The sequence below is a fragment of the Physella acuta genome, unplaced genomic scaffold, assembly GCF_028476545.2.
Source record: "Physella acuta isolate Inbredline_101_S28 unplaced genomic scaffold, ASM2847654v3 ptg000592l, whole genome shotgun sequence".
In the NCBI taxonomy this organism is placed as follows: domain Eukaryota; kingdom Metazoa; phylum Mollusca; class Gastropoda; family Physidae; genus Physella; species Physella acuta.
Window position 1 is genome coordinate 1,157,352 of NW_026732111.1, and position 19,060 is coordinate 1,176,411.

At 31.4% G+C, this 19,060-nt stretch overlaps 2 protein-coding genes and 1 long non-coding RNA gene across 3 annotated transcripts in view; 1 reads left to right on the forward strand and 2 right to left on the reverse strand.

The window, feature by feature from the left end:
• Positions 1-19,060, reverse strand: part of LOC131947346 (microtubule-associated tumor suppressor 1 homolog) — a 96,710-nt gene that overhangs the window by 9,128 nt on the left and 68,522 nt on the right. The window lies entirely within an intron of this gene.
• The window catches only part of LOC131947362 (uncharacterized), an 80,919-nt gene that overhangs the window by 681 nt on the left and 61,178 nt on the right, over positions 1-19,060 (forward strand). The window lies entirely within an intron of this gene.
• On the reverse strand, positions 6,478-7,731 carry LOC131947376 (uncharacterized). The gene is made up of 3 exons (XR_009387875.1): positions 7,227-7,731; positions 6,728-6,914; positions 6,478-6,539 (listed from the first exon to the last, which is right to left on the reverse strand). It is a non-coding gene; the product is annotated as an uncharacterized LOC131947376 (long non-coding RNA).

Here is a 19,060-nt window from a genome sequence, read left to right on the forward strand (position 1 = left end):
TAAATTGCGACGTTGATAAATCATGCATTAATTATCAACACTATGTAAATAGACAAGTTAATAACCTGTATTTAAAAATAAACACAAGCTTCAAATTTGTTTCCTTTCTTACAATATGCCATAACCATTTAAAACCACTGCATCACTGTATGTTGTACGAAACTATGGGATTTTTCATTCGTTTTATAAAATACTTTTTTAGCTGCAAAATATTGAAGGTGCTATTTCAAAATTGTCCAAAGATTTGAATCTTATAGGTAAGTTTGCATTTAAAAAATGATTTTATAAAACAAATCATACAGCCAGACAGACCATAACTTGATGTTCGTTAGCCAGAGAGACCATAACGTGATGTTCGTTAGCCAGACAGACCATAACGTGTTATTCGTTAGCCAGACAGACCATAACGTGATGTTCGTTAGCCAGACAGACCATAACGTGATGTTCGTTAGCCAGACAGACCATAACGTGATGTTCGTTAGCCAGACAGACCATAACGTGATGTTAGTTAGCCAGAGAGACCATAACGTGTTGTTCGTTAGCCAGACAGACCATAACGTGTTGTTCGTTAGCCAGACAGACCATAACGTGATGATCGTTAGCCAGACAGACCATAACGTGATGTTAGTTAGCCAGACAGACCATAACGTGATGTTCGTTAGCCAGAGAGACCATAACGTGATGTTCGTTAGCCAGACAAACCATAACGTGATGTTCGTTAGCCAGACAGACCATAACGTGATGTTCGTTAGCCAGACAGACCATAACGTGATAAAGAATGGAACATTTCACTCACCCATAGTGCCAGTCTCTTGACCCGTGGGTTTCCGTCAGGTGTTTGTTTCCTCACCTGGTACATTACACCACCTGGTATGTCGGGGGTCGACCTACAGCGGTCTACCTTAGTATAGTAAGACATTACACAGCTGTAGTTTGAAATTAACCAATTTTAATTACCATCACACCATCCTTTTATGTTTCTAACATAAAGACGGAGTCCCATACGAGCCAGAGGTTAATTCCAAAAAAAAAATAATAACTGAAAGACAAAAATAATTGTTACATTTTTAACATCTTATATAATATTAATTTATTGTAACATGAAATGAGCTATAGAATAGGTTGATGGTGCTAATTTTGTCAATCGTTTTATGGGAGTTTCAAAAGTATAACATAATAAATTTAGTTCTAGAGATTCTTGATACGATAAATTATTCTTATATAATTAAACTATACGGACTGAATGATTATAACATAACGCATATAACCTTTGTCGTACCATTTGTGAGGTATTAATTGAATTACTACCCTCGTAGTTTCAATACGTAGGACACGATAAACTAACACCACTAAAATTGATGACCGTACTAAACTAGTGGTCTACTGTTTCATGTTGTGGTCTTAGACAAAATTATGTAAATTTTATGGATTATTATACACAATGTATTTTTGTAATTGTTTGATTTGGGTTTGCCATTTTTACTTACGTTTTGAACAACATTTAAAACACATATAATTAGTTTATGTTTAGGGTAAGTAACATAAACTAATAATACGATAATACAAATATTATGGATCAAATAATTAAAGCATGGGGATAATCCTTTTATGGCTTCCACACGTGGATAGCGGGGGGGGGGGGGGGGGGGGGAAGGTCCGAATAAAATATATTTTTGTAAATGCGTGTGGACTTGATATGGGGGGGGGGGGGGGGTCGGGTCATTATCAACGTCCACGTGTTGAATTTAACAACAAAATAGTTTTTAAAAATGCACATAAAATGTTGGTTATACATTAAATCTGCAGTTCTCGTGTTGAATGTCCCCAGCAAACGGGTGAATAAATGTAGCCAAAATGTCACTGTATACCGCCAGCCTGGGAAAATAAGCGGATATTTTTTTTACTATCAGGAGGGGGGGGGGGGTGCAGTGACCGCAACAATTATCTAAAATATTTCATGTTATTTCAAGTTTAATTTTAAACATTTCAAACAATTAAAGCTTGACTTTTGAAAACAGTTAGAACAATTTTGTGTCAAGACCTAAGACGACGTAGATCTAGTGATTTTTTCTTCAAGTAAAAAAAACTACAAATTATCAAGTCACAGTAAGATATTTAAACAACAGCACGTGTATAATATGCTCGCTTGGTCAGGTGTGTAGGGCTCACGGTCAGCGGGACTAGGACTAAAGGGGGGGGGGGGGAAGGTTTGTTATGGAAACATGTGTAGCGTAAACTTGAGTAAGAGTTATATAATGACGTCATGTTTATTAGTGAATTTACTCCAAACTATTTATTCGTTAATAGATACACGAATGACATTACAATGTTCGGTCTACAGCATCTTCAATTAAAATATGTTGTTAAAATTCCAAATTTTTGTAGACGTCATAAATGGATGACACCATTCGTGAAATTGAACATGTAAATCATACATATGTTTTCTAATCAACAGAGTCACGTATATGTAACAGATATGCTTGTTATGTGACGCTTGCTGATCCCACACCTGTCAGTACTAGATCAATTATTTCAACATTTTATCAAGTACGTGAATATAACGGTCAACATTTTAATCAAACAACAGGAACATTTGTATCACCACATGATGGTTTATATCTTGTCTGTGTCACTCTAAATGAAAGGGAAGGTAAACTGATTACAGTTGGTGTGATGGCTGGAGGCGTGTGGTGGAAGTCTATAGAAGTGAAATGTGCCGACACTAGCGCTGCTGGGTCGGTGGTTGTTGACATGAAGAAAGGTCAAGAACTTTACTTTCAAGTGTTTAGAGCAGATCCAGGTGCAAAATTATCCTGGCTCAGTAGTTTTACTATCGTTAGTTTATAGAAATACAACACAAAACATGGTGGATGGTAAACTCTCAAAAAATAAAATATGAAATCACCATGTTAAACACACGCTAACATCTTACTATGGATGTAGACTACATGTATACAAACACTGAAATGGTTTATATGTTGTTTGTTTAATTATCATTTTACACTTCAAAATAATTTAATTTGATCAGCAAATATTATTCTACTAGACTAATATACACAGATAACATAACCGTATTTTTACGTATATTTTACTTCTCAATATGAGAGCTTTATGTGTAATATACATATTCTGTACGTTAAATGTGATAAAAATAAAATATATTTGTTTGCTAACTATGAAAATTAAATCCGCAATTTCGTGAAAATCCAAATGAACTATTACAAAACGAATTATTTAAAAATAATGTTCATTTTATTGTTATTCATTTATAAATATGATGAAATATAGTGCAAGTAACTGTTATTGCGATTCAACGTTAACAATAATAAAAAACCGATATTGCTTTTAGGTCGGTAACATGGTATATGTGAATTAACACCAACACAAACACACGCATACACACAAATAGGCCATACCTTTATCTATATGATATATACTCAACTCTTGATTTATAGTTATGTATCAAACTTATTCATATACATATATATGATGACTATATATGCTCATCAGATAACTGTCAATAATGGATCAATTATTTTAAAATTTTGTTTAGTATATGAATATAATAGTCAACATTATAATCATACAACATGATGTTTCATATCTTGTCTGTGTAACTCTAAATGAAAGAGAAGATACACTGATTGGAGTTCGTGTGTGGGTTGGATTTAGGTGGTGTAAGTTTATAGAAGTGAAATGTGCCGACACTAGCGCTGCTGGGTCAGTGGTTGTTGACATGAAGAAAGGTCAAGAAATTTAACTTATAGTGTTTTATGCAGATCATGACGCAAAGTTATCGATCTTGAGTAGTTTAACTATCGTTAGTTTATAGAAGTACAACACAAAACATGGTGGATGGTAAATTCTCAAAACAATAAAATATGTAACCATGTTAAACACATGTTAAACAACTTACTATGTGGGTAGTCTACATGTATACACAAACACGAATGATTTATGTTATTTGTTTAGTTATCATTACACAAGTCCAAAAAATTCAGTGTGACCACGAACAGAGTTTCTTTCAGGCATCTCTTCGCCCCCTCCCCCTGAGGAAAGTCTACCGCCCTCCCCGCCCCACCTCCCCGAACGAAAAGGGATTTATATAGAAAATAAGAAAAAATATATATAAAAACTTATACCAATGTCCACCCCTGTTAAATTATAGTCGTCGTCCCCCGAAAATTTCAAGTCCCCCCCCCATTGAAGAAAATAGTCTGGAAGAAACACTGATCACCAATTAATGTTTTACTTCACTAAAAACACATATAGGATAACTTTTATAAAATATATTTTACTGTGTGAGTGCTTTATGAGCACCATTTAATTCGTGCAAGTTTGTTTTTTAAAAATAAAACTTAACCAACCGAACTATATAAAAGACAATGTTTGAATAAGTTCACTTGACAACTTCAGTATGTGTCTAGTATGTTAAAAATATTAATTCATGTTAGGCAATTGTAAATATATTGAAATATGCTGAAATTAACTGTTATTGTGATTAAATATAAAAAATAACCTCTATTGTCTTTTTATTCAGTAACAGTGTATATGTCAATTAACACCTAGCTTAACACACAATAATAACAATGTGTATTTAATAGATATTCAAATAATTCTATCTAAAATTATGTATATACGTATAAATAAATGTATACACGTATAAATAAATATATATATATAAATATAAATAAATATATATATATATATATATATATATATATATATATATATATATATATATATATATATATATATATACATATATATATATACATATATATATATATATATATATATATATATATATATATATATATATATATATATATATATATATATATATATATATATATATGTATATAGGGATAATGGTTAGTTAAGACAGTTGTGTTAGGGTTAAGTGGATAAATTAGTGGTTATTATGAAATAAACAAGGCTACACGAGTATGATTTCATTTTATCTTTTTGGAGACATTTGCTATTCGAAAACAAACAACGATAACTGACATGTTGTTACATAAAACACATTATCAGTCATGACTGTTAAGAGCATTATTTACGTTAATTAACATCTGTTCGTCACAGATCTCAATAAAGACAAATTTCCCATGTGAAAACCAAATCTACAGCCAAATGTTTACAATATTAGCTCTGCCTTCTTTAGTGTACTATACCCATGGATCTTGTTGAGCTTTGCAGCAAATATAAATCATTAGGCTCGTTAACCAGGGACATTTAGCAGAGAAAACTCATACATAAAACAAGTACTGCCCCGTACGTTGTTCTTGGATGTACAAAGGCTAGAAAGAAAATCCAGAAATAAAACACAGTTTTAGCGTGCCATAGAGAGCACATGATGTTGATAGGTAATACAAAATTCTGCTGTGAGACATATCATCCAATATCACAATTTAGATCGTTATCACTTATGTGGAAATATGCAAATTAATTATAAACATCCTAGATCTACTCACTAACTTAAGAAACGATGAAGCGATTTAAGGCTAGGAGCTACAGGGAAAACACTTTTTTGTTATTAGCCAAGCAAATTCACTGAAACTTCACCCATATAATGTATGCTCAATGGGATTTTTAAAAATGGTGTCCAAAAAGAAAAATATTTTTGGTTGCCATGGTTACGTCCGCCATATTGGATTTTTGTTTATCATTTTCAAAATGCTAAGGCTCAGCAACCACTAGAGGTAAACACACAGAAATGCAAGCATTTTGTAGAGTGATATTAGCCTGAAACTTTCTATAAAGTACTTTTTAAGAAAAGGGTTTTAAAAAATTATTTTTGATTTTTAAATCCTAGACTGTTAAAAAAAGCTGAAATTTGCTCAAATTCAACATATTTCAGTCCATAAAATCTAAAGTAAGAAAAATCTTTAAAAAATGCTTTATAGAAGTTGTTTATATATGTTAGAAGAATAATCAGGCTAAGTTTCATTACAATACATGCAGAACTAACAGAGGAGTAGGGATTTGAAGAGTGAATTTTAACGTTTTGAGAAAAACGCAAAAAACTAAAGAAAAATGAAAAATTTCATTCATAACCTAACAAATACTAACAAAATTTGGTTTTAATTTATGCAGGTTTATTTAACATATAAACATGCAATGAAGTATTAAACTTGCAAGTACATTTTAAATAATAAAGTAAAAAAATTGTCGTACAAAGATAACGCATCAAATACGTAAAGGTAAAAAACATTTTTATTTTCTTAAAATAAACTGTTTCAAAAAATGGGCTGAACCACACCTAACAGTTCTATTTTGTTAAGCATATTCACATTTCATTTTGGCAACTGCTACTTTTTACTGCCATCTAGCATTTTCTTTTTCCAGTTTAGTCATCCGGCAAAATGTTTCAATTGGTTTTTTTTTAAATCCTTGCTACCACTATAACTATAATAATTGATTTATTCATATCTTCAGCTCTTTTTATCTCTTGTGCACTGACCAAAATAAATGCTCTTTTTCTAAGTTATTGTCTGGTTTCATACTGCTTGGCACTCTCTTGGCAAAGGTCAATTCTATAAAGGAAAGTAGAACATCAAGTTATTTCAGTGGACAAAAAAAACCCACACTTTACCACAAACACATTTGGCATTGAATATTTATTGAATCCTAAACTAAGTTGCAAAATCATTGTAAGTTATAAGCTATAAATAAATTTTACAACTGTTTTGGGTCCAGAACAAGATTTTGAAAAGCGGTTTACCGTCACTCGGATATATGATTTTCCTTTTTGCAGTATTTAAAAGTTGCCATATTCTTTCACTGAGTTCACTTGGTCACTAGCTCTTCAATCATTTTCTCCAGATATTGTTATGTGAAACAAAATTATGTGTAGGGAAAGTTACCTTGAACCAGGACAACTTGCAGGGTTTTCAACACACACTGTAGGCCTAAATCATAGGGGAAATGAATTTATTAATAAAATATACAAATGTAAAAAGAAAAGTAATCATAAAACTATAATGATATATTGTATGAATATAAGATTAGGAGAATCACTGAATAGAATTTGATTCATTAGTTTGAGGAGATAAAAATCTTTTGAACTAGATCTAGATCTAGCTAGTATCTGAACCACTAATGAGTCTAATGACAAACAGGTCTACTAACCTAAATGAGATGTTCAAAAAAAAAATATGTAGATCTAGGTCTACTAATTAATCTTTAAATTCAAATAGTTTAATGGATATTGAAATACTCACTGCTTGATGTCCGTGCATCTATTCCTTGTAAACAAAATTAAGGCTGTAGTTGTCATAATCAGCTGTAGACTGTAAAACACATGAGCCTAGTTTGTTGTGTACTCTGTTATCCTTGTTAGGCATTAGGACACTTGTAACATGTTTAGGCCAACTTCACCCGGGGATTACTTAAGTTATTACCAAAATCGTTCTATCTGATAAGTCTGTTATGGGTTCGATCACAGGGTGATAGTGTATATCTTGCTGTGTAATAACTTACTACACACACACGTAAAACACTGCTTACTCTTCTCGTAGGCTTGTGTAGACTAAATCTAGTAGCAGTGAATCAACAAAGAATGGTGGCTGGTATAAAATCACGATACTTTTAAACAGTTTAAACATTATTAAACCGACAAAAACATTTGATACGATGAGATTTGTCTAAAAAGTTTGTAAACAGCTGATTGAATATCCACAACAAGAATGAGTGCATCACTAGGCACGCCGGAAACGATAAACTAGCTAGCGAATCAAAAATTTTAACACTGATAATGCCGAGTCCGCCAGCCAATAGAATTTTACCTTGCTTCCAGGGTAAGGCCGAGAAGGAAAATTTGGTATATGTAGGTCAAACTCTTTAAAAAGTGTGTTTCATTTGAACATTCGAAATTAAATGGAATATTTTCATTGGTTGACAAATTTACCTTGTCGTTATAGACAAGAAAAGGAGCTTTCCGGCGATACTAAACACGCGGTAGCTATTTTTAGTTATCTGTATGTTTTATAGTAGTAAACTTTGGCAATTTTCGCAGTGTTTTTGAAAAATTAGACAAAACATGCATATACATGCCTCACAAAAAAATTAATTTAAAATAAAAATAACCATTTTCCAACAATATGTTATGTGGTTTTGTATTCAGAAATGGATATACTTTAATAATTAGGTCGAAACTGAAATTCGACATCTGACACCCAACACACATAAATGCGGTGCCGCACACAGCCTTAACGACAAACAAACACAACGTTCTTCTGTCAATATTTCAGTTGGTGTTGTATTTTGTTTTAACAATTAAATGTGATCATTATTTCTATTTGGTCTATATCGTTATCAGTGTTAAGAACCATCTTTTGTTTTGTTCATATATATATATATATATATATATATATATATATATATATATATATATATATATATATATCTATATGTTTTATATCTTTAACAACGTTTAAAACTAGCGTTGTCTGCCCACATTGTGTGTGTGTTAGCTATAGCAAATCTTGTGAGTGTGAGCTAAACCAAATCTAGTGTGTGTGAGCTAAATCAAATCTAGTGTGTGTGAGCTAAATCAAATCTTGTGTGTATGAGCTAAACCAAATATTGTGTGTGTGAGCTAAACCAAATATTGTGTGTGTGAGCTAAACCCAACCTTGTGTGATTGAGCTAAACCAAATCTTGTGTGTGTGAGCTAAACCAAATCTTGCGTGTGTGAGCTAAACCATATCTCGTGTGTGTGAGCTAAAACAAATCGTGTGTGATTGAGCTAAACCAAATATGTTGTGTGTGAGCTAAACCAAATCTTGCGTGTGTGCGCTAAACCAAATCTTTTGTGTGAGCTAAACTAAATCTTGTGTGTGTGTGAGCTACAGCAAATCTTGTATGTGTGAGCTAAACCTATCTTGTGAGTGTGAGCTAAACCAAATCTTTTGTGTGTGAGCTAAATTAAATCGTGTGTGTGTAAGCTAAACCAAATCTTGTGAGTGTGAGCTAAACCAAATCTCGTGTGTGTGAGCTAAACCAAATCTTATGTGTGTGAGCTAAATCAAATCTTGGGAGTGTGAGCTAAACCAAATCTTGTGTGTTTAACTAAACCAAATCTTGTGTGTGTGAGCTAAACCAAATTTTGTGTGTGTTAGCTAAACCAAATCTTGTGTCTGATGTTAACTCACACAAGCACACTAGAGTACACATAATTATTTGCACATACGTGCACAAAAGTGTATATGTGCACATGAAAGCTTGTATTCGCTCATGCGTCGACACACATACGTTGTTATTATGTAAGGATATGATTAAGTGTAGTATTCCAGCTCCTTGCACAAATACTAATAATCTTAATAAAAAAATAAAATATTTGAAATTAAAAAAATTTTAGTGGCTCTTTAAAACCCGGGAAATTTTGAAAATTGTAACTTTTGGCTCTTCCGCTTCAAAAGGTTGCCGACCCCTGTTCTAGACTGAGATATAAAAACAATTTTTGTTATAAGGGTTTGTAAAACGCCTTTTATTTTCGTAACCAATAAAAAAAACTATGGCATCAGCCACTCTTTGAGTAACTGGAGTAATCAGAGGTAGTTTGTACCTGTTTGTGTACATGTTTGTGTACCTGTTTGTGTACGTCTTTTTGTACCTGTTTGTGTACATTTTTGTGTCCATGTTTGTGTACATGTTTGTGTACCTGTTTTTGTACATGTTTGTGTCCATGGTTGTGTACATGTTTGTGTCCATGTTTGTGTACATGTTTGTGTACCTGTTTGTGTACATGTTTGTGTACATGTATACTATGTGTGCTAGAACCGCGTATGATAGTCCAGTCGGGTTATTGTGGGTTAGTTCTGTGTACTTTTATATAGTCACTAAATCGTAGTTTGTGTACACGTTTAAGATTTAGAATCGCCTGTGTTTGTGTACATATTAGGAGTGGGGACCGGTTGCATGTTCATGCATTAAAATGCATGACATACAGGAAACACAACAATGTTCAATTCATAATAATCTCTTGATTTTAAATTCCCAATAAAGTACATACCATCACAAAACAATATATGATCGCTTCATCTGTTTGGGAGAAATCAAAGGCAGTCTAAAGTATGATTAAAATATTAGTTATTATAGACTGTTTAATTTTCACCCTACTTAAAGATTGGGTAGAATAAATTTTAAAGGATTTATTTTTATCTTGGCATACATGTTATTACCGTTTTCTTTAAGTAATCAAAGAACTGCAAAAAAATTAAAAGTTGAAACTCCTGACTCAGTTATATCCCTTTATGTAGGCATAATTGATTGGTTAAACTTGATAGTTTTTATTAGTTGTCAGAAGTATTTGAAAATCATTTATAATATATTTAAAAAAGCGTTTGTTTTACCCGAATATTTTCTTAGATTATTTTTGCTCGTTGTCAAATAAAGGGGGAAAAATAAATTTCAAATTGCTAACTCTGTTACGTCCCTTTAACAAATAAAGTTGATTAGTAAAAGCGTTTAATCATTAACCCCTTAATTTGAAATTTCTGAGAATCTGGTATTTTTCCAGGTGCCTACAATAAAGAGCTATCTCCTTAACAAGTATCAACATTTTGTCGTATCTGTAAGTGGTGGATCTTATTCAAGCACTTTAAAAACTATTAAGTTTATATAAGGCCGCTGTCATTCTAGGTCAGTTTCGGACCACTTTAAACTCGGTTATTGAGATGACTATGGTTTTCCCGGTTAAAAAAGATCGAACAGCAAATTTTGGCAAGATCAATTTCCCTGCAACTTACCTGCAAGTACCCGACCTAATAGGTGTGAGTAACAAACATTCCCCTCTTTGCTTTTATAGATACAGATACAGATTTATAATTCACATGAGTTCAATTTAGAATATAGTAAGTATATTTTCTTTTTAATAAACATTATGTATAAATAAGACTCAACTGTTTGATAAAATAACTTAAAGTACTTTGTACATGAACATGCATCTTCTCTAACTGTTCCAACAAAATATTTAAAGATTCATTGGTGGGGTTGTACTCAGACCTCTGCATGTAAGTAATAGATAAAGTGATTATAAATGCATATGAAACTTAACAACAACGGACTGCAGATGCGAGAGTCCTAGTGAAATATTATAACTGCGAGACAAAAATGTAACGTAAACGAAGTTTTTAACTTATACTCAATCTTGCATTTTACCGAATCGATAAATCGCGGTTAGTATTCGCATTTTACCCTCATCAACGTTGATGTGAATTATACTTACACCTGTTCACTTACCTTTCGATAGAATGTTGTTTTAATAAAATAGATTTTGTGTTGCGGCTGATCTACATGTAGCTTATTCATCAACAAAAGGGAGATAACTCTCAAACTGACAGCGCGTTTCGGGAACACCCGATATTATTTAAAGCAGGAAGAGTTCTTGCTCATGATACTAAGTCCTACTTCGATTCGTCAAAAACATCATTTTAAGGTAAAGCTAATCTACATAGTTTTAAATGGAATAAGAAGTACATTTCAAACAAACTATCTTGTTTTAAAACGGATAGATAAAGTTACTATATTTAAAAAACATAAAATATACTATGAATATTTTGTATGACTATAGTAACCCAATTGTGTAAAATGTACTCTAAATTTATTTAAAAAAAGATTTTTTTTAACCTCGATTTTATAATCGTTTATTTGACAAATACGCAATTCGTTTTTTTAAAAACTTACTTTGCCATAGAGTATTTACGCTATCCACAGTTAAATGTTGTCACTAAATTGTAGGTTAGCAATCAAACCCGAAAATCAAGAAAACCAAGGTGTATATTTTTAGCGAAACGGGAAATTATAATGTAGTAGAGCTCATAGATCGCTGTTATAGAACAATATTTTTAGCTAATGCAAATTTCACAATTTTCGACACAAACTCTTTTACGTATTTATATACTTAACTTTATGGGCATAGACATAGTTGCAGACAACCAAAACATATGCCCTGAACAGAGACCGTGTTTTTGTATAAATTAGCAACTAATATCTGGAATTCAAATAAATTGATCAGTTGATATTATAGACTATTATAGACACAAACAACTGATTAATAACACTGTTGATGCTGGATTCAAATGAAAAATCATTATTTAAATTTTATGACATACGTAGTTTAAAATATACGAAATATTACAATTTTACAACTTAGATGCCTTCGGGAATTCAGGTCAAGCTTGTAACGGAACACGTGAAATATTTGGAAGAACAGATACAAGTTCTGGAGCCTGTTATAGGAAATATGAAAAATGTAAGTTTATATCAACTAAGAAATTATCGAAACCAGGGCCGGCCCTATCTATAAGGTGGAATAGGCGGTCGCCTTGGACGCTATCCATAGAGGGGCGCTAAAATGGGTAATCGCTATTATTGAAAAGTACCTAATAATTAATAACTTTGATATCTAATATATAAAGCTCATATCTGTATGTAACATGTTTATAAAAAATGTTTTTGTCGTGGATACTTGGATGGATTTAAGTGTTAGATTATTATAGTGCTCAGTGTCTAAATTTGTGAGTTAAAAAATTACTTTTGAAAGTCTTTAAAAACAATTTTCATTTTATATACTTAGAATAATAATTTTCAATTATGAACATCACATCGTAATACTTAAAGTGTGAATGTATCTTGAACAGGATCAAGTAGACTTGTGACGATTAGCGTTTTATTAAGTGCATTTGCTAAGAAATGCAACACAAGAAAGACTGTTTATAAATACAGCACGACAGCACGTGGCCACTTTAAAATAATATTGTTGTTTGCTTTAACCAGGTTGTTACAAAAAGTAAGGCGTGGCTAGAAGAAAAAACTGACCAATCATCTGTCAGCTACATCGAGCTATCACAAGAACTGGACACAGCAGCCACGGCCTTGTTGGATGTGACGTCACATATTTTAAGTCAGTACTTTAATAGTTTTTATAATTTAAAATCTCAAATTCTATGGTCTTGTAGCCGCCTATGTTTTTAGTATTGACTCGTTTCTATAGAGAAAATGCAACGAAATTGTTATACAGTTTACAGATATTACGATTACTGTGTTAAAGGGATATAACTGCACTTCATTGTGAACGAACTACAAAACCAGTTTCCGCTTTTTAATTTATATAAACTCTATATTACATTAATGAATTTTGTAAATCCTTATATTTTAAAAAAAATGAAGAATTTACAATAACACTTTGTAGCCTTATTGGCCATATAACAAGTTTCAAGATCATTACGATTTTATAGAACGTTAAAAGTCTATGATCATGTAGCCTGTTTATTACGTATTCACACGTTTCATCTGAATAAAGACGACAAATTGATTTTTAGTTTAGTTTACAGATCTTGCAAAAACTATGTAAAAATGATATAATTTCACTGTCCACTCATAAGCATATAATTTTTACTTTATATAAAAATCATATCCCACTATTCTATCTTGTAAATCCTTTTTAAAAAAGTGAAGAATTATTCTATCAAATTGCGTAACATTATTCATCCTAAGAAAAGGTTGAAGAGTAGTGGTGGAACTAGGCAAAAAAAAGGCTCCGCCGCTAAAAAGATTTTGGAGCCCCCTAATATATATATATATATATATATATATATATATATATATATATATATATAATTATATATATATATATATATATATATATATATATGTATATATATATATGTATATATATATATATATATATATATATATATATATATATATATATATATATATATATATATATATGTATTCATATATATATATATATATATACATATATATATATATATATATATATATATATATATATATATATATATATATATATATATATATAAATATATATACATATATATAATATTTATTTATAAATATTTGTAGCCTGCTTCACTAAATTTTAGGTAATATATTTCCAGAGTAATTTTATCTATTTCATTACAATGTATAACCATTCTGAGACAACAAACCAGACAAAATCAGCCCACATTAATTTCGGGCATGAAATAAACATGTTTTATAATTTTTAATATAGCAAAGGCAAAAAGCTTGTGAAAAGTATATAAAATTGTAAGATGGATTTGTGCAATGGTTTCTCGCGTTATGTTTATTTTTATAACTGTTTGTATTTATTTTATTAATTTTAAATGCATTCATTTTTAAAGATATACTATTCTTTAGCATGTCTTATTTAAATTATAATCAAGAGAATCCATTGCTTTTCAATTTACATAGTACAGAGCTATTTAAATGAGCTTCATATGCACCCCTATTTTAAAGAAGGACAGTAAGTCATGGAAGTGGTGTAAACGTTTGCCCATCTTTTAAACCAGCACTTGTAGATTATACAATATTTTTCTACGCAACAGTGTGTGTTGGTTACTGTAGACCTGCTTTTTTTTTTTTACAAAACCACCATCAAGGTGCACAAAAGACATTTATGAAAACAAAATTTATTGTTTTTTCGTCGGAGTAGGGTCCCATAAACGCCCTGCCCCCAGTGTTTCTTCCAGACTTTTTTCTCCGGGAGGGCACTTGAAATTTTCGGGGGGGGGGTGAGGGGGGGAGGGGGGGAGGGGGGGGGGGAGGGGGGGGGCTTCGCCCCCACCCCTCCCCGAAGAGATGTCTGGAAGAAACTCTGCCTGCCCCCCAACCCTGAATTGCTGGGTCTGGCGGCATGGTAGTTCCGCCCCTGTTAATGAGCCTTAAGAGATTTTAGAATGTTGTATGTTTTTAAAAACACTTTTGGTTAAGTAATAATTGAACACATGTTACTTATAAATTAGTTAAACATCAGTGTAAAAAAAACCAGCATGTGTAATACGTATAGGTAGACGTTTAAAAATACTTTTTTTCTTTACAATTGGCTCATGGTCAAAGTTTTTTTTTCATCAGAGTATTTCATTAGATTATAGATTACATTATAGTTTTAACAAGCTAAACTAGTAAAACATATTGTATACAACACAAAATCATTGTAAACTTCAACTGCAATAAAAAATAAAATTTAAATCTCAATCAACCAGATGAGGACAACATGAGTGTCAACAAACCAACGCCATCTTTACCACAGCCTGACACACAGACAACAGCAACATTTCAAACAGGAGAATCACCAAGACAACTCAAGACACAAGTCACACATACAGCCGGTATGTCTTAGTTTTGTTTGATATAACAAGTTAAGTAGCTGCATCATAAGCCGTTTACAGTGCTAAAGCGTGTACGGTTAGATACTTTTTAATTTAAAAAAAGAAAACTACTTTAATTTTGTTGTGTATTCTGTTTTAAAGAACCTATTTTTCCACATTTCATTCCTTTAAAATTACAAACTGAATATGTGTGACTATTTTCAGTTAAAGAACATCCTGACCTAGAGCGTAGACTCGCCTATATTGAAACAACACTATCTTCACTACAGGACACACAACACAAGTCTACAGATGACATATCAGAAATAAAACTATGGAGAGACAACTTTGTAACAGAGCAGAGTGACATGGGGGTAAACATTGAACAACTGACTAAAAAACAAAAACAGAATTTTAAAAACCTCAGAAAACAAATGAATGAACACGATAACAAAGTAAAGGAGCTAGACAAAGAAATTGAAAGTTTAAAAGAAAAAGAATCCAAGTCAAACAAAACACTAGAAAGACTGTCTCTAGATATGAAAGAATATGAAAACAAAGTGCGCAAAATAAACAAAGAGATGCAAGATATAAGAGACAGTATGAAACAAGAAATTAAAAGCCATTCTGATTTGATTGTTTCCTTACAACATGAAAATAAAAAAAACAATGTCAAAACATCAACTCAATTTGAAAAGTTACAATCAAAGGTATATTTTAAAATTGTTGTGCTTTTTGTACACAGTTCTATTATTACTTGCAATTCAATTTACTTCAAATTTTTAAATGTGACAGTTGGCTAATTTATCCTATAATCATAACTGTTATATAAATGATAATTGTATGTTAGATTTAATATACAACAAAAATAATTAATTGTAGAATTCTTTAATTATGATCGTCGGTCATTTAGCACAATGTGATGAACAAACTCCTACAACAAAGATTGATGCCCATTGAGAAACTTATTCAAATCTTTAACCAGAACTTGGAAACTAGAGAAGAAAAATTAAATAAGGTATGTTTGAAATACTGTTTAAAAAATCATTTGCAACATTGATAAATCCTAAATTACTCCAGTAATGTCCATAATGTTTGGGAATTCACTAATAAATAGTTTATTAATTAAATAAGAACATACAATAAATCATTTCCTTTTCTTAAAAGTTACCATTATCTATTGAAGCTAGTGAGTCAGTAGATATGTGATTGTTTCATTTGTTTCCTTTACACTTTATTTTGATTTAGCTGGGTGAACTTGAAAATACTATTTCAAAGTTGTCTAACGATTTTCATCTCATAGGTAAGTTTGCTTTGTAAAAAAAAGGTTTTAAAACTTATATATATAACAATAGTGATTATATGACAAGTTTATCTTTTAATCGTTTAAAGTTTATCGTTTAAATGTAGGAATAGTAAAAGCTATCAAATAATTCTCAATGATAACCAATCGGTAAAATGTTTTATACGTTTGTTTACCGCCCACTCTCACGCTCTCTCTAAATCTCTTACTCTCTGCATTTCTATTACACGGACGTACAGCGGTCTACCCTAGTACAGTAAGACATATACAGAGCTGCAGTTTAAAATTAACTAATTTTATTAACGTCACGTCATCCCCTTATGTTTCTTATATTAAGAAGTTTTCACATACGAGACAGATCTGAAATATAAAAAAGAAAGTAATAACCTGAAAACATTGATAATTATACATTTTTAACATCTTAGTATCTAAATAATTTGCTGTAAACTGAAATGAACATTACAAAATGCTGACTGTGCAAATCTTGTGATCGGTCATTATTAAGTAGGCCTACAACAGAACAACTTTAGTTCTAGTAATTCTTGTTTCGATAGATAAGTCATATATAATTAAACTATAATGTGAACACATACGGACTGCATGATTATAATGGGTCGGACGATTTCCCGAAAGACACTTGCCCGAATGCGACAATGCCCAAAAGCCATTTGCCCGAAAGCCGTTCGCCCGAAAAATGTGAACATTACTGATTACCAAAAGTCATTTTTAACAATTTAAATTTGAAATGTTGATAATTAAATAAATGTCTAACCAAATTGAAAGGGAACAAAATACTATTTAATATCTGCAAGCAGGCATTATGAATTAATTAGTATTTGCTATATTAAAGAAAGTTTAGGGCCTACATCTTTTGCTGTCTATAAAACAAGACGAAAATATAATTTTCGCTTATCTGAGGTTTTTAAAATGATTCTCATTTTGTGTATTATAAACAAATTTGTTTTTTATGCCCAGAATTGTGTTATCGAAATGTCAAACTTGAATTGATTAAGAATGTCTATTTGATATTAACAAATGCCCCTTCGGATATTTGTCGCATTCCGGAAAGTGTCTGCTCGGGAAATCGGCCTTGGGGCAAACGGCATTTGGGCAAGTGTATGTCAGGAATTTGTCGTAGACCCGGTTTTAGCATATCGTATATAACATGTGTTGTACGTTTTGTGAGGTTTTAATTGACCTACTAAACTAGTAGTGTCAATACGTAGGAAACGATAACCTAACACCACACAAACTAAGGACCGTACTAATTTAGTGGTGTAATGTTTCAATTTATGGTCTTTCACAAAGTTATGTAAACATTATAGATTATTAAACATAGTTTATTTTTTTAAAAATAATTGTTTGATTTGGGTTTGTCAATTTTACTTACATTATAAACTGCATACAAAACACATATAATGAGATGATAACATAAGCGAAAGAAACGACAATTTACAAATATTATGGATCAAATAGTCAGAGCATTCGTAAAATTGAACATGTACATCAAACGCATGTTTTCTAATCAACAGAGTCACGTGTATGTAACAGATATGCTTGTCATGTACAGCTTGCTGATCCCACACCTGTCAGTGATGGATCAATTATTTCAACCTTTAATGGAGTACGTGAATATAACGGTCAACATTTTAATCAAACAACAGGAAAATTTGTATCACCACATGATGGTTTATATCTCGTCTGTGTCAGTCTACATGAATGGGAAAATAAACAGATTGGAGTTGCTGTGGTGGCTGGAGACGTGTGGTGTACGACTATAGAAGTGAAATGTGCCGACACTAGCGCTGCTGGATCAGTGGTTGTCAACATGAAGAAAGGTCAAGAGCTTTACCTTGAAGTGTTTAACGCAGATCAAGGCGCAGCTTTATCCTTCTTCAGTAGCTTTACTATCGTTAGTTTATAGAAGTACAACACAAAACATGGTGGATGGTAAATTCTCAAAACAATAAAATATGTAACCACCATGTAATACACACGCTAACCATTTTCTATGTGTGTAGACTACATGTCTACACAAACTTAAGTGGTTTATATGTTATTTGTTTAGTCATCATTTGGGAGTTCTAGCTTATTCAACGTGCTCACCAATATGGTGTCATACTTGACGATACTAAGCTCATATCTATAATAGACTATAAGACTGCCCTGTTTAAATATCTTTTATCACGCACTAGGTGTATGGTCTAATCATACTTTTTATGTTAATTGTTTAAAAAAACAACTTATACCTGGAACTACATGATTATGAACTATTTAAAAAAAGATTGTTAGAATGAGTTCACTTAACAAACATTAACATTTGTATTTTGTATTTAAAACATTAATTTGTTATTAACATTAAAAAATATTTTTTAAATTATTATACTGCAAAGAACTGTTGTCATTTTGATCACTACTGCCTTTAATTTGAAAAAAAAATAACTGTTTCCGTGTTAGAATCATTTTTGTTTTTGGTTTGTATTCAGTAACATTGTGTCTGTAAATTAACATACATTAACACCTATAATAATTATAACATCTATTTAGCTATCAAGTATATATGTATAAATATAATTAAATAAATAAATAAATAAATAAATAAATAAATAAATAAATAAATAAATAAATAAATAAA